At 50.2% G+C, this 15,098-nt stretch overlaps 1 protein-coding gene across 10 annotated transcripts in view; it reads right to left on the bottom strand.

Annotated features, from left to right (window-relative positions):
• ANKRD11 (ankyrin repeat domain containing 11) overlaps positions 1-14,516 on the bottom strand; it is a 168,056-nt gene extending 153,540 nt beyond the window's left edge. For 9 of the 10 annotated variants that reach the window (XM_060083083.1, XM_060083075.1, XM_060083076.1 and 6 more), the window contains exon 1: positions 14,179-14,270. The gene's annotated coding sequence lies outside the window, so the exon portion shown is untranslated. Of the gene's footprint in view, positions 1-14,178; positions 14,271-14,496 lie in introns of those variants that run through there. The other variant, XM_060083082.1, reaches the window with a different exon arrangement.
• Between the last annotated feature and the right edge of the window lie 582 nt (positions 14,517-15,098).

The following is a 15,098-nucleotide window of genomic DNA, read 5'->3' on the forward strand; positions in this document are numbered from 1 at the left end:
CATTTAAGCTGTTTCTATACCTTAGCTATTGTAAATAATGCTTCCATGAAAATGGAGGTACATATATCTTTTCAAACTAGTGTTTTCATTTCCTTAGGATAAGTACCCAGGAGTGAAATTGCTGGATCATATGGCAGTTACTTGATTGACTGATTGACTGATTTAGGTCTTAGTTGCAGCACGCAGCATTTTTTTACTTGCGGCACACAGACTTCTTAGTTGCGGCATGCCTGTGGGATCTAGTTCCCCAACCAGGGATCGAACCCGGGCCACCTGCATTGGGAGCGCAGATTCTTACCCACTGGACCACCAGGCAAGTCCCCATATGGTAGCTCTATTTTTAATTTTTTGAGGAACCTCCATATTGTTTCCGTAGTGGCTGCACCAATTCACATTCCCACCAACAGTGTAGGAGGGTTCCCTTTTCTCCACATCCTCACCAACACTTGTTAGTTGTCTTTTTGATAATAGCCACTCTGACAGGTATGAGATGTCATCTCACTGTGGTTCTGATGTGCATTTCCCTGATGATTAGTGACGACGAGCACCTTTTCATGTTATCTGTTCGTCATTCATTATATTTTTTGGGAAAACGTCTACTCAGGTCCCTTCCCATTTTTTTATTTGGGTTATTTGGCTTTTTGCTATTGAGCTGTATGAGCTCTTTTTTGTATTTTGGATATTAATCAGATACATGGTTTACAAGTATTTTCTCCCAACTCCATAGGTTTTCTGTTCACTTTGGTAATGGTTTTCTTTTGTTAATCCAATTATTAATATAAATTCACTAACATCTAGAATGAACGTGACTTTTACATCCCAAAGAGTAGTTTTCGTTATGTAATCAGTCTGTAACATTTGCAGGAGAGGCCCACGGGCATGAAAGCTACCAGCACCGCCTCACCCACACCATGTTCTACCTACCTGGGCCCCCAGCGCACACGGGCTTCTGGGCGAGAAAACTGGCGTGCTCTCCCCTGTGAAGGGGGCCAGGAGAGCCTTTTCTCCCCTTTGATGCAGTGACAATACCAGGAGAATCTATTCAGCAGACAGTATCAACAATTAACAATGAGGGCTTACTTCTCTGAATGACACGCTAGGCTTCCAAGTCAAATTGTGAATTTATTTCAAGGGCAAAAAGCATGTGCACTGTGTCTCATCTATGTGACTATCACCTCTAAATCTTATTAGGTGACAAGTTAGTTATATTTTCAGCCGTAAAGCTACAGTTTAGGAAATGTAGCCACTAACGAAAGATATTACTTATGTGGGAAGTTTAGAAAGTACCCTAGCTTTTGATGAGGACACGGGTCCAACTCCCAAGTGGCTGCCCTGTAAACAGAGGTGTGGCTGGAGCTAAACACGCAGACACCAGGCCGCGCAGGAAATAAACTCATTAACATTAGTCTGTTTGCTACAGATCTCTCCGCCTCCTTATAGAGGGCCACAACGCACTTCCAGCCTCCCCTAAGAGGGATGCGGCAGAGCTCGGTCCCCCAGTACTAGATACCTGGCACCCCCGCGGCTGTTATTTACTGCTCTCAGGACTGCAACCTACAAGCAACTCAGAAAGAGAAGAGTCTGAGAATGAGGGGAGCACAGACTATTTCTCTTCTTAAACCACCAGCCCACTTGCAAACACCTGGAAACGAAGTAGCCTTCGCCTGTTAAACTAAGTTATTTTTACAGAACCCTCTTAGCTCTCAAAAGCATCCCTGGGGCTTCCCTGGTGGTGCAGTGGTTGAGAATCTGCCTGCCAATGCAGGGGACACGGGTTCGAGCCCCGGTCTGGGAAGATCCCACGTGCCGCGGAGCAGCTGGGCCTGTGAGCCACAATTACTGAGCATGCGCGTCTGGAGCTTGTACTCTGCAACAAGACAGGCCGTGATAGTGAGAGGCCCGCACACCGCGATGAAGAGTGGCCCCCGTTTGCCACAACTAGAGAAAACCCTTGCACAGAAACTAAGACTCAACACAGCCCTAAATAAATAAACAAATACTTTAAAAAAAAAAAAAAGCATCCCTGGACAAAGAAACCGTACCAGGCCAGCCTCGGGGAGGGTGAGAAAAGGCCAGAGAGTAGCGCAGCCACTTGAGTCCCTGCCCTATCCCCGATCCCCCATCCCCGTGGTAATGGGGCAGCCATCAAACACTGCAGTCAGGGTCACAAAAACAACTATAGCAACTTGTTCTCTCCCTCAGGTGCAGGGCAGTTGTCAGCCAGTAAAATGGTGAAATGCTTTAATGTTACGGGAGGGGTGGTAACAAAGGGACTTGGCAGAGCTACGAGTGTTTAAATGAGTGAACGTTCAAAGCCAAGCACCACACAGCCAAGCGGCCCAAAACATCCACTTCTGCTCTCCGTTTATCTCTCCATCTGCAACTAGACTGCATGCAATTTGGGGCCCTGACTGTACTGCTGGCCCAGTAAAGCCTACAGAGACCATCCCCCGCTGAAGGCTCCAGGGCCAGACGCCCTGAGCGTAACTGCTGCCGCCCACAGTCCGACCAAAGGACGAAGTCCTCGTGACACAGCACATGACAAGCATGCAGTGACAGAGCAGGACAGAGGCTCCGTTCTGACGGCCTGAAGCAAACTGCACCACTCTCACGCGAGCAGACACCGGCGCAGCTTCACTGGACAACGAGCTCCAGGCACACAGGGCTGTGCATGTCCTGCCAGGTGCCACTCCTTCCTCAGCCTAGAGCCTAACTTTTTTTTTTTTTTTTTTGCGGTACGCGGGCCTCTCACTGCTGTGGCCTCTCCCGTTGCGGAGCACAGGCTCCGGACGCGCAGGCTCAGCAGCCATGGCTCACGGGCCCAGCCGCCCCACAGCATGTGGGATCTTCCCGGACAGGGGCACGAACCCGTGTGCCCTGCATCGGCAGGCGGACTCTCAACCACTGCGCCACCAGGGAAGCCCGAGCCTAACTTTTAAGATCCGTCTTTCAGGCAAATACTGACTAGGTATCTGATCATACGTGCACAACATATGCCTAGAACTATGGGAAATACAAAACAGACAGCGTGCAAGAGAAGCCTAAGATATCGTGGCCTTTCTCCTCTCCACCCACCCGCCTTCACCGCATGCTGCTTCTCCAGCTTCAAGTTCTCTAGCTCCTCCTACCCAGACTCAGAGCTACTCTCCTTGGCCTGCAGTTTAACTGTCTGGGAATAAGACGTGTAGGAGCCAATCACAGGCTCCTGGGGAGCTGCCCACTCCTCCCTGCAGGGGGCAAGCACCAGAGGCTGGGGCGCCTGGGTCTGTCACAGCTCCACAAGGCAGGGGACCTTTTATATAACTGGCCATCCCTCTCAGCTGACCTTCAAGTATCTACATCAACACTTGTCAGCAGGGACTTCCCAGGTGGCACAGTGGATAGGACCCCACGCTCCCAATGCAGGGGGCCTGGGTTCAATCCCTGGTCAGGGAACTAGATCCCACATGCATGCCGCAACTAACAGTCCGCATGCCAGAGTTGAGAAGCCCGCCTGCCACAACTAAGAACCCCTGGAGCCACAACAGAGGAACCCGCCTGCCACAACTAAGACCCGGTGCAACCAAATAAATAGTCTTCGCATCTTGTCCAGGAAGCCCACTCTCAAGATCCCCAGGTGCTCTGAGAGCGGCCTCAATGGGAGGCCCTCCCAGCCTCGCCTCAGGCCAGGCTCTGGCAGACACACTTCGCTCCTCAGTCACTTCCCTGGGACAGCACCTCTGCCAGTCATTTGAACTCAGGCATCATTCCTACAACAAAATCTCAATCCCATCATCCATTTCTACTGCTCATCATACACTTCCCTAGAAAATGGTGTTCCCACTTCCTGTAACAGTTTCCACTGAGACCTTTCTAAACCAGACATCATCCAAAAGCAGAGGATGGCGGGGCTGAAAGAACAGGCCAGAAAACAAGGCAGGGGCCCCTCATGAGCAGTGGCCACCCTGGCTGGCACTCACTCCCTCCACCCAAGCCCTAGACGCCCCCTCTCTCCTGGCAGCTCAGATTCAGGCATCGCCAGGCACTGGCCTTCCGCTGGCACCAGCAGACCCCACGCACGACCTCTGCCGTCCCTCAGCAGGCCATGGCCAGGGCCCTCATCCTAAGTCCCACACACTCGGGCTGTACTCCGTTTCCCTGGCTTCATCTGCTACCACCTTCTTTCATGGGCTCCGTGTTCAAACAGGCCAAGCTGACATTCTCACGTTACAACCCGCCCTCCTGGCCCTTGTCCAGAGCCTTCCGGCAGTCTGCTGGCCTGACCCTGCTCTCTGCACACCCACCGACGCCCACCATGCTTCCGGAGAACTTTCTGCATCACCCCCCAGACCCGGAGCCAGAAATGCCCTCGCCCCTGCGTGCAGCTCCTGCCCCACATCTTGCCTTCATCTCTGTGCTTCCCCCACAGTCCTGCACACAGTGAGCAACCAACAAACATCTGACTAAATCAGTGGGATGTGGAGAAAGCTGTCTGTTTAGTCTTAGAAGCCCCTCCCTAAAGCATGTTACGCATTCCAGTTACAAAAAGACACCAAACTGTTCTCCCCGTATACAGCAGGCCACATCCAGGAAAGCACTCAAAGAAACCAGAAGTCAGCTACACAACTGCCTATACACAGTTGCTTTACAACTGTGCCAAATGGTTACAAAGACAGAAAAAACAAAGACTGTACTCTTCACAACTGCCAAGGTCATGAAAAACAAGGAAAAGACCGAAAAACTGTTACAGATAGGAGGAGACCAAAGAGACAGGCAACTAAATGCCATGTGTGACCCTGGAGCAGTGAAAGGACATTAGTGGGAAACAAGTGAAATCTAAAAGAATCTGGGATTCAATTAACAGTATAACGCATCAATGCTTATTTTTTTATTTTCAGCCACGTTGGGTCATCGTTGCTGCGTGCGGGCTTCCTTATTGCGGTGGCTTCTCTTGTTGCAGAGCATGGGCTCTAGGTGCATGGGCTTCAGTAGTTGCAGCTCACAGCCTCAGGAGTTGTGGCTCGAGGGCTCTAGAGCGCAGGCTCACTAGTTGTGGCGCAGGGCTTAGTTTCTCCGCACCATGTCGGATCCTCCCGGACCAGGGCTCAAACCCGTGTCCCCTGCACTGCCAGGCGGATTCTTAACCACTGCGCCACCTGGGAAGTCCTAATGCTAATTTCTTAGTTTTGCCAACCTTACCACTGCTATGTAAGATGTTAACCTTAGAGGACCCTGGGTAGAGAATATAATGGAACTCTCTGTACTACTTTTGCAACTTTGCTGTATATCTAAAATTACTCCAAAATAAAAATTTATTTAAAACAAGACCTTGGGACCTCCCCGGCAGTCCAAAGGTAAAGACTCCACAGTGCCACTTGAGGGGGCGCCGGTTCAATCCTTGGTCGGGGAACTAATATCCCCCATGCCATGTGGTGCAGCCAAAAAAAATTAAATTAAAAATAAAAATTAAAAAGAATAAAATAAAAATTAAAAAATAGGGCCTCCCTGGTGGCGCAAGTGGTTGAGAGTCCGCCTGCCGATGCAGGGGATGCGGGTTCGTGCCCCGGTCTGGGAGGATCCCATATGCCGCGGAGCGGCTGGGCCCGTGAGCCGTGGCCGCTGAGCCTGCGTGTCCGGAGCCTGCGCGTCCGGAGCCTGTGCTCCGCAACGGGGGAGGCCACAACAGTGAGAGGCCCGCATACCGCAAAAAAAAAATAAAAATAAAAATAAAAATAAAAATAAAAAAATAAAACAAAACCTTGTCCAGGACATGTGTTTCCACACCATATCCACTAGTCCCCTATCAATGCCAAATGATGCTGGCTGACGGACGGCACTGAGCCTCTCCAAGAGCCGAGGCAACTCTGAGGAAGCGAGGCCTAGCGCCAGAGCCTGCTGAACACTGACCCGGCCCAACCTCACGGGTTACGACAGCACCGTGGACTCCCGGTGTGGCTGGCAGAATAACGGCCCCAAGGGGTCCACGTCCTAATCCCTGGAGCCTCTAGATATCTCAGGCTACTCATCAGCAGACGGAGGATGAGTCTGCATCACCCAGATGAACCCCACATAATCACAAGTGTGTCTAACAGTGGAAGATGGAGGCCGAAGACAGTCAGAAGAGAGCTACGTTCTTAGCTGTACTTTTAAATCTTTAATTTTATATGAAGGTTTATATAACACTAATGAATGTACCCAATAAGGCAACAGAATGAAGACACTGACCTGCAATAAGTTTCAATGAATTATGAAAAGTAACAGTTTAAATAAACGTGCTGTGTTTTAAAAACAAAACAAAACAAAAATCCATCTTGGAAGGTCAGAGAGACACAAGGTTGCTGGCTTCAAACATGGAGGAAGGGGCCATGTGAAGAGCCTCCAAAAGATGGAAGATGCAAGGAAATGAAGTCTCCATGGAGCCTTCAGAAGGAACCAGCCCTGCTGACACCTTGCCTTCAGCCTAGCACGATCCATGCCAGGCTTCTAAACTGCAGGACTGTAAATAAGAAAAAACCTGTATAGTTGTAAGCCTTTAAATTTCTGGTCATTTGTTACAGCAGCCATAGAAAACAGTGACAGCACTGAAATATAAAAACCACAAGGGTTTCTCCAGATTGTGAGAGCATGCCTTCCTTCCAACCTTCACAGCCTCCTGTGGTACCTCTTCAAATCCTCCATCTCCCTTCTGTTTCCCATCTCCCTCTAGACAGCATATTTGGAGCCTAGAAGAAAACTATCAAGGCGAGGAAAACGAGATGCTGTGGGTTAAACTCTAAGAGATTCCCTCCCCAGTGTTCTGAAACTTCACTGTGCCCTTTGCTTAAATATCTTTTTTTTAAAACATTAGAGTTATTGCTTAAACAGTCTTCTTTAAAAAGTTAGTCATCTGATGAGAACCCAGGTTCAGCAGAATCAGATCTAATCACTTCACCAAAGAAAAACAAAGTTCACATGTAAATCTCATTAAGATTATATCTGCTGAAAATTACTTCAGCTGTGAGTGAAAGCACATATCACTCTTCTAAACTTCATACTAAAAGATAAGAGACACAATTCAAAGATCACCTTTCCCAAGTATTTAGGGGAAAATTTTCCCTTAAGAAAACATTCTGAGCTTTAGCATATTTAATATATTAACTTCTAGACTAAAACACTTCAAATTCCAGATGGACTCTTCTCAAAGTAATGGAAATACCTATGTAGGTAAGCTAAAGCTAAACGGAACAAATCATACCCCTCAGCAAAGAAAGAATTCACAAAGTCTATAAATTCTTTGAAATCAGAATCACCAGAGGGCTACAGTTTCAGACCCCCTAAAGACTGGCTTTTCGGGACTTCCCTGGTGGCACAGTAGTTAAGAATCCGCCTGCCAATGCAGGGGACATGGGTTTGAGCCCTGGTCCGGAAAGATCCCACATGCTTTGGAGCAACTAAGCCCGTGCGCCACAACTACTGAATACTGAGCCTGCGCTCTAGAGCCCACGAGCCACAACTACTGAAGCCCACGCGCCTAGAGCCTGTGCTCCACAAGGAGAAGCCATCGCAATGAGAAGCCCGCGCACCGCAATGAAGAGTAGCCCCCGCTCGCTTCAACTAGAGAAAGCCCGTGCGCAGCAACGAAGACCCAATGCAGCCAAAAATAAATAAATAAATAAAGTTGTCTTTTTTAAAAAAAAGACTGGCTTTTCTCCTCTGTAAGCATCCAAAAAGGCAAGATTTCTTACAGCGCTCTGCACATCCTTTAATTAGTCCAGTGTTTTAGTAACTTTTTTTTAAAGTTAATTCCTTCAAGAGTGCTGCTTTGGGGTTTTGTTGTTTTTTTATTTTTACTTCCTGTTTTACAGGATGTAAAACCGCATTCAGAAACATGGTACATACCAGCAAGGCTTAATTTCTAAAGAGTAATAAGGTTCTTCTCTGCTCTTCTCATGCTCTCTATTTTAGATAAGTTTACACAGTACAGCCATAATATTCTCAAGTCTACATTATCACCGAGAATTAAATGAAAGTCTTTTTTATTTTACTGGATATGAATGCAGTTAAAAAAAAAAACCCCACTATTCCTAACTTTAGCCCAAACCTTATGAACAAAGCACCTTCCCGAAATGTTCTCATTATTTAGAAACGTTCATTATTCCAGGACATTCGCATTCTGGGTCTGAAGACTGCCACTGGAAGGGGGAGAGGAAGGGACACTTTACTAATGAGCTGAGAAAAGTCTATTTGTTGCATTTTAGATGAAAAGTAATCTCTGATATCACAAAGTTATTAAGCATTTACAAGTTAAATTTCAATCCCAGCCATTCTTAAAGGTCACTTTTTTTAAAAACAGGTAACTAAAAAAGGGGAGATTTTATGAATTTTATTTAACCTTGACAAAATACTTTTCTTTGACCTAAGTGATCAAAATTGTTTTAAGTTGAGCAAAGGCCAACATTCTTATTTTGTGAAGAGGTGCACACTGGTTTCTTTGCAAGTGGAAAAAGAGCACCTACAGATTTTCAGGATAATAAATAATTCAATGCACAGATGCCAAAGGCAGGACTGGACACGTGGGTCTCGCCCTCAGCCAGCAGCAAGGACGCTCTAACTCAGCACTGCTCCCGACGGCCACCTACCTCCATCCTGGCGGTGGAAGGGGCAGCACAGAAGGATTTTCAGTCCTTTCAGTCTTGGAAAAATCTGAGCTGTATTAATAGGCCAGACTTCTTCTATTTTCACATTGAAAACCCACTTAACTCTTTATTCAAAGGACCAGAGTTTGAACTGCAGGATTTCTCAAGTTCTAGAATGATGTCTTTGAATGTTTTCAACAACCACCAATCCCCCTCACCCCTTACCACCTAAAATGTTAAAACCACACAAATCTACTGTTATCTAAACCAAGAACTCAAGACTTTATCACCCAAATTATACCCATGATTAGGCTTTTCAATAACAACCTTTTCCCAAATACGTAAGTTACATTTTTAAAATTTTAGAAAACAGAAACATAAGGGGGGAAAAATAACACACAACTCCATTTTAGTGTATTCCCCCCAAAGAGATTTTTTTTCTTCATTAAAATGCCAAAACTAGGGACTTCTCTGGTGGCGCAGTTGTTAAGAATCCGCCTGCCAACGCAGGAGACATGGGTTCAACCCCTGGTCTGGGAAGGTCCCACATGCCACGGAGCAACTAAGCCCGTGCGCCACAACTACTGAGCCTGTGCTCTAGAGCCCGCGAGCCACAACTACTGAGCCCATGCACCACAACTACAGAAGCCTGCGTGCCTAGAGTCAGCGCTCCGCAACAAGAGAAACAACCATAAAAAGAAGCCCGCGCACCGCAATAAAGAGTAGCCCCCGCCCTCCCCAACGTAAAGCCCACGCACAGCAACAAAGACCCAATGCAGCCAAAAATAAGTAAATGAATTTTTTAAATGCCAAAACTGGGCAGGGGTGAGGCAAAAATGTTAAGGGGCCCGCCTCCATTCTGGAGATTTTATATTGCTTTGGCCTTTTTTTATTACAACCGCTTAGGAAATAAAAAACATAAATCAAAAAATGCTAAACCTTTCAAAAGACTCCACACTGTTCACATGACACGCGGCCAGCAGGTGCCTGAAGTTCTCATCACCATGAGCAGCAGTAGCAAACTACACCTGGCGAGCCTCTGACTGTGGCCCCCACATGGCAGTACTACTAAAGCTGCTCTCACAGAAAGCACTCTTCTTCTTCCACAAAGACAACTGTTACTTTATTTCCTGTTCTGTGCCAATTTTAAAAGCTATGCCCCACACCTTTCGCAAGTAAACTTGTAATAAAAACAAATAGGGGCTTCCCTGGTGGCGCAGTGGTTGAGAGTCTGCCTGCTAATGCAGGGGACACGGTTCGAGCCCTGGTCTGGGAGGATCCCACATGCCACGGAGCAACTGGGCCCGTGAGCCACAACTACTGAGCCTGCGCGTCTGGAGCCTGTGCTCCGCAGCGAGAGAGGCCACGATGGTGAGAGGCCCGCGCACCGCGATGAAGAGTGGCCCCCGCTTGCCACAACTAGAGAAAGCCCTCGCACAGAAACGAAGACCCAACACAGCAAAAATAAATAAATAAAATTAAAAAAAAACAAAAACAAAAAAAAAACAAATAGGAAAATGGCTAAAATGTACATAGTGTAATTCCTAGTCAATCAAATAAATGTTCATGATACTAAGTATATCCTTTCAAAATTTCTCAAACACTTCCATACATTGCCTTTAAACAATTCAACAAATACTTCCTGAGCCAATTCTAAGCCCAGGGTCATGCGTAGGTTGGGCCCTGGGTGACAAAGGGACCGTGCCTCTCTTCATTCAGCTTAGAGCCCTGCGATCACACATTTGATCAACTGTGTTGATGTGGGGTGGGGGCGGGGGTGAGGATGTGCAAGGGAGACAATGATGGATATTCAGCAAGACCCTGGTCCAGGCAGAGGGTCACCTAGGAAATGAAAGGCCAACGGAACCAGGGCATGAGGAGTTGAGAGGGCTTGAGTGAAGGACATGGCAGGGGGGGGGGGGTCACACAATGAGGGTTAGGCCAGTTAATAATCCTTTGGGACACTTTCATAAAAATAATACTTGTAGGGCTTCCCTGGTGGCGCAGTGGTTGAGAGTCCGCCTGCCGATGCAGCAGACACGGGTTCGTGCCCCGGTCCGGGAAGACCCCACGTGCCGCGGAGCGGCTGGGCCCGTGAGCCATGGCCGCCGAGCCTGCGCGTCCGGAGCCTGTGCTCCGCAACGGGAGAGGCCACAGCAGTGAGAGGCCCGCATACCACAAAAAATAATAATAACAATACTTGTAGTTCTAGCATATATATAAAACACTATTTGGTTGAAAAGTGAATTTAAAGAAAATTTTAAATATGGGGAGGGAGGAGCAGGAGTTAAGAAAAGCACAGAACACTAACAAAAACATACTTACATACACAGCTGAGTCTGATTCTGGCTTAAAAGATATCAAGAATAAGATGCATCAAACAACAACAACAAAAAAGAACCTCTTAGAAAGAGAAACATCTCTATAAGAATTAACAGAAAAAAAAGAGGAATTAACAGAGAGTTGTTGAAGTGGATCATTTCCTAAGCCTTTTTAAAGAGGCTTTCTATACCGATTATCTCTAACTGCCTGCGTTCCAGGTGCTGGGGATTGACGCCATCTTTCACAGAGTTTAAGATAAAACTGAAAAAGTTGAATTGCACAGAAATTCCATTTGAAATTCAAATTAACAGAACACACATGAAAACATTTCAAGACAGTAACTTTTATTTGCATTCATTCGATTTTTGTACAAAGTTTATCAAACAGGCCAAACTCAGTCCCCACAGAGCACTGACTGAACAGCAATAGTGAACTGACCCAGCACACAGCCAGGCAAGCAGTGCAGCGTCATTCACACCTATTAACTAGCAAGTATCTTGCTACTCAAGGAAGCTCATCCATTATACTTACATATGAGAGATGAAGGGACTTACATGGACTAATGGACAGATCAAAACACTTATTTTGGCAACAAATGCAGACCGTGCTCTGAACGAGCATTTACCGACGCTCTCTAATTATGTTATTTAGTTGATGATGGGCTCATTGCCATCCTATGCAAAGTAACTCTCCTCTCATATTGGATGAAACGTAACCTTACTGTGTCAAATGTACTTAAAAACTCAAGGCACGCAACGCAACGCCTCTTGAAAAATATTCTCCAGTACAAATAGCACAGCTTCTTTAACTCTATTTGTAGAAAGTTCTACTTGTCACTGTATCAACACTGTAATTAGAGCTAAGATGACAGCCACTAGTCACAAGCAGCCCATCTGGTTTGGAGAGATGAAAGGCCTGCTGTGCAGTGTGATTATCATGGCTGGCCCACAGCACGCCCAGAGGAAAACATCCAACAGTGGCAGCACAAAGGTACAACTGCAAAGGAGGAATTCAAGACTATGTGACACCTTTAAAAACAAACTTCTGGTAAATTTTGTTATGTATATTTTCCCACGATAAAAAAAAAAAAACCTCTAGAAGAAAAAGATCTTTTCAAAGTTTCAAAGCTGGGTCAAATTTGGCACTATGTGTGGGTAGCTTTTTAACTAACTCAAGAGGCACACACAAAGGACAGAGGAAAATGTCACAGCAACTTGGTCTTTGTTTCCTCCGTTCAGAGAGCCAGCCTATCAAAGGCGAGCCCGCTCCTGAGCGTGACACCGCAGAGGGAGGACAACAGCTGAATGGAGGGCGGGGGATGAAGGGTCACAATCTAAGTTGAGCAAGATGTGTTCCCTTTTTCCTTTCTAACTACAGTTTCAAAGTAATACCAGAGTACTTGTGCAATCGTTCTAAAAAACACAAACAGAACTCCAGGTCTTCCAGGACAGCGACACTGAGTAAGCGCAATCAAGGTCCTAAAGGCATCAAACAGTCTCAGGGTCTCTGATTTAGAACTATCCAAGTTATGCCATTGACTGGGTTTGCACAAACCAAAAATAGTAACTGTTTCAATGGCACTTCTTCTACAAGCAGTATCATCTTACATCTTTTGGCTGAGAGCATTTCATCACCCCCCCCAATTCAACAACTGCGCGCACTCTCACTGCTCAGTGCAAAAGGAATGTTAAGATCATTGTGCAAATTCACTTCAGAACACTCTCTCACCAGTTAAGAAAGCCTGAAATTTGACTTCTCTGCTTAGAAATCCTGTTCTTGCAAACGAACATAAAACTTCTCATGACCTACAGAAACCATGAAACCTAAGCCTGCTGCATCTGAACTGTTAGAAAGAAAATGGGTTTGAAAGCACGGGGCCCTCTTAGGACAGCTTAATCTCCCAAAGCCTCTTCCAAAACTCTTCGGAAGTTGGGATACAAGACTAGCTTTCACAACACAACAGAAGCAGGAAACCTTGATGGGACACGAGTAAAAGAGCAGGCCTCAAGAAAAATTAAGACTCCCCCCAAAACGGCAGAGATACAAGATTCAACAACACAATCCCTCTTTGAAAGGGGACTGAATCCATGTGGCAGGGCCAACCCTACACACACACACACACGCACCACACACACACACACACACCACACACACGCACGCGCTCTCACAGCTACCGCCCTGCCAGGGGATGATGAAATGAGGAACGGAAATTAACATTTCAGGCAACGTCTCACATTGTTCCTTGAGGCCAAGGGCTGCTGTTGCAGCCGCCGCCGCCGCTTCCCTCCCACCCGCCCCCCAGTCCCGCCTACCCTCCCCCCGAAACACCCCCGCACCGCTGCCCCGCATTCCTGCCCCTGCGCGGGCCCACGCGCCTCCTGCGGCCCCAACGCCCCCTCTCCCTCCAGGGCCCCGGCTCGCCCTCCCCCTCCGGCTTGGAGCCCGAAGCCGCCTGCTCCCATTTCAAAACAGCGATAATAATAGGACGCTGGGAATAACAACTACAGCCTACACGGCGAAGGCGCCCCTCCCGCGGGTCAGAGGTCGGCGCCCTGCTCCCCAGGTGCCCGGGGCCCTCCACAGCCCACGGCCGGCCTCTCAAGGCTGCCCGGGCCCCCCAGGCCCGCCCGGAGCCCCCAGCGGCCCGCCGTCTGCCCCTCACTGCTGCCCCGGGACCCCAAGGTCCCCACGCCCACCCGGAGCGCCCCGTCGGCCCCTCCGGCTCCCCAGGCTCACCCAGAACCCACCCTCAGCCCCGTGTCGGCCCCCCAGGCCTGCCCAGAGCCCCCGTCGGCTCCTCAGGGCCCTCGAAGACCCCCGTCGGCCCCCGCCCGTCCAGAGCCCTCCCTCTGCCCCTCAAGGCTGTACCAGGACCCCGGTAGGGCCCTCAGGGTCCGAGGCCCACCCGGAGCCCCCCGTCGGCCCTCTGGGCCTACCAGGCCCACCCAGAGCCCACCCTCAGCCCGTCTGCCCCCCAGTCCAGCCTGAAAGCCCCGTCTGCCCCCGGCCCCCAAGCCCGTCCGAAGCCCGCCGTCGTCCCTCCCGGCTACCACCCAGGCCCTCACGCCCTCAGGCCCACCCGGACCCCCCACACACAAGCCCGCCCGGAGGCCCCGGAGGCCCGTCACGGCTGCCCCGGACCCCGGACCCCAGGCCCGCCGAAGCCCGATGCGCTGCTCCGCCCGGCGCGGAAGGCCTGCAGGCCGCAAGGCCGCCCCGCGCCCCGCGCCCGCCCCAACCCCCGCGCGGCCGCGGCTCTCACCGGCTCCGGCTCCGGCTCCGGCTCCGGCCCAGGGCTCAGCGGCGGCGCGCGGGCGAGGCCATGCAGCCCCGGGCCGTCCCCGGCCCGCGGCCCGAGCGGGAAGGCGGCGCGGGCTCCGAGCGCCGGCGCGGCGGGCAGACGCGAGCCCGCCCTCGGGCTGCGCCGCGGCGGTCGGGCGCTCACTGAGGGGGCGTCGGGCCGCGCGCTCGGCCGCGCCTCCCCGCCTGGGGCCCTCGCTCCATCGCGCTCCGGCTCGGGCGGCCTCTGGCTCCGGGACCCGGCGGCGGCTGCGGCGGCGCGGGCCGCATGAGACGTTACCTCCCATTGGCCCGCCGTATCCACCACCACCATTGGCCCGCCGCCGTCGGGTACAGGGCTGCTCACGTCACGGCGTCGGGAAGGAAGTGCGCGCGGGGCCACGGGGGACGGCGAGATTGACAGCTTCTAGTACAGGCCGGGGCGGGACCAGAAGCACGTCCGGGGACGGATTGGGCAAGGTCTTGCGTCCAGGCGCACGGGACGCTGGGGTAGCGAGCAGCTGGATTGGCTACCTGCGTCGCGGAGGAGGCGGGTCTTTTGTTCTCGGACGTGACGATTGGCCTTCCCAAGTGCCGGAAGCGGCGAGGGGAACGGTCGGGAGCGGGTCTGGGCGGAAGGCGCTGGAAGGCGCGGTGTTGCGGTGCGGCCGCGGCGCCAGCTGGTCCGGAGGCGCGCCTGCGAGGACAGGGCCCGGGGTTGGGGCCTTCTGTGCTCTGTCCGCTCACAGCGAATCCGTCCTGCGTTGGCTGCACCTGCCGCTGTCCAAGGGGTGCTGGACCAACCGTCCGCCAACCGAGTCAGCTCTCAGACTTGCTTCCTTACAGGAAACTAAGATCTGCAAGCCGCGCGGCGCGGCCTAAAAAACAAAAAGAAAAACACTG

The sequence above is a fragment of the Mesoplodon densirostris genome, chromosome 19 (genome assembly GCF_025265405.1).
Source record: "Mesoplodon densirostris isolate mMesDen1 chromosome 19, mMesDen1 primary haplotype, whole genome shotgun sequence".
Taxonomy (NCBI): domain Eukaryota; kingdom Metazoa; phylum Chordata; class Mammalia; order Artiodactyla; family Ziphiidae; genus Mesoplodon; species Mesoplodon densirostris.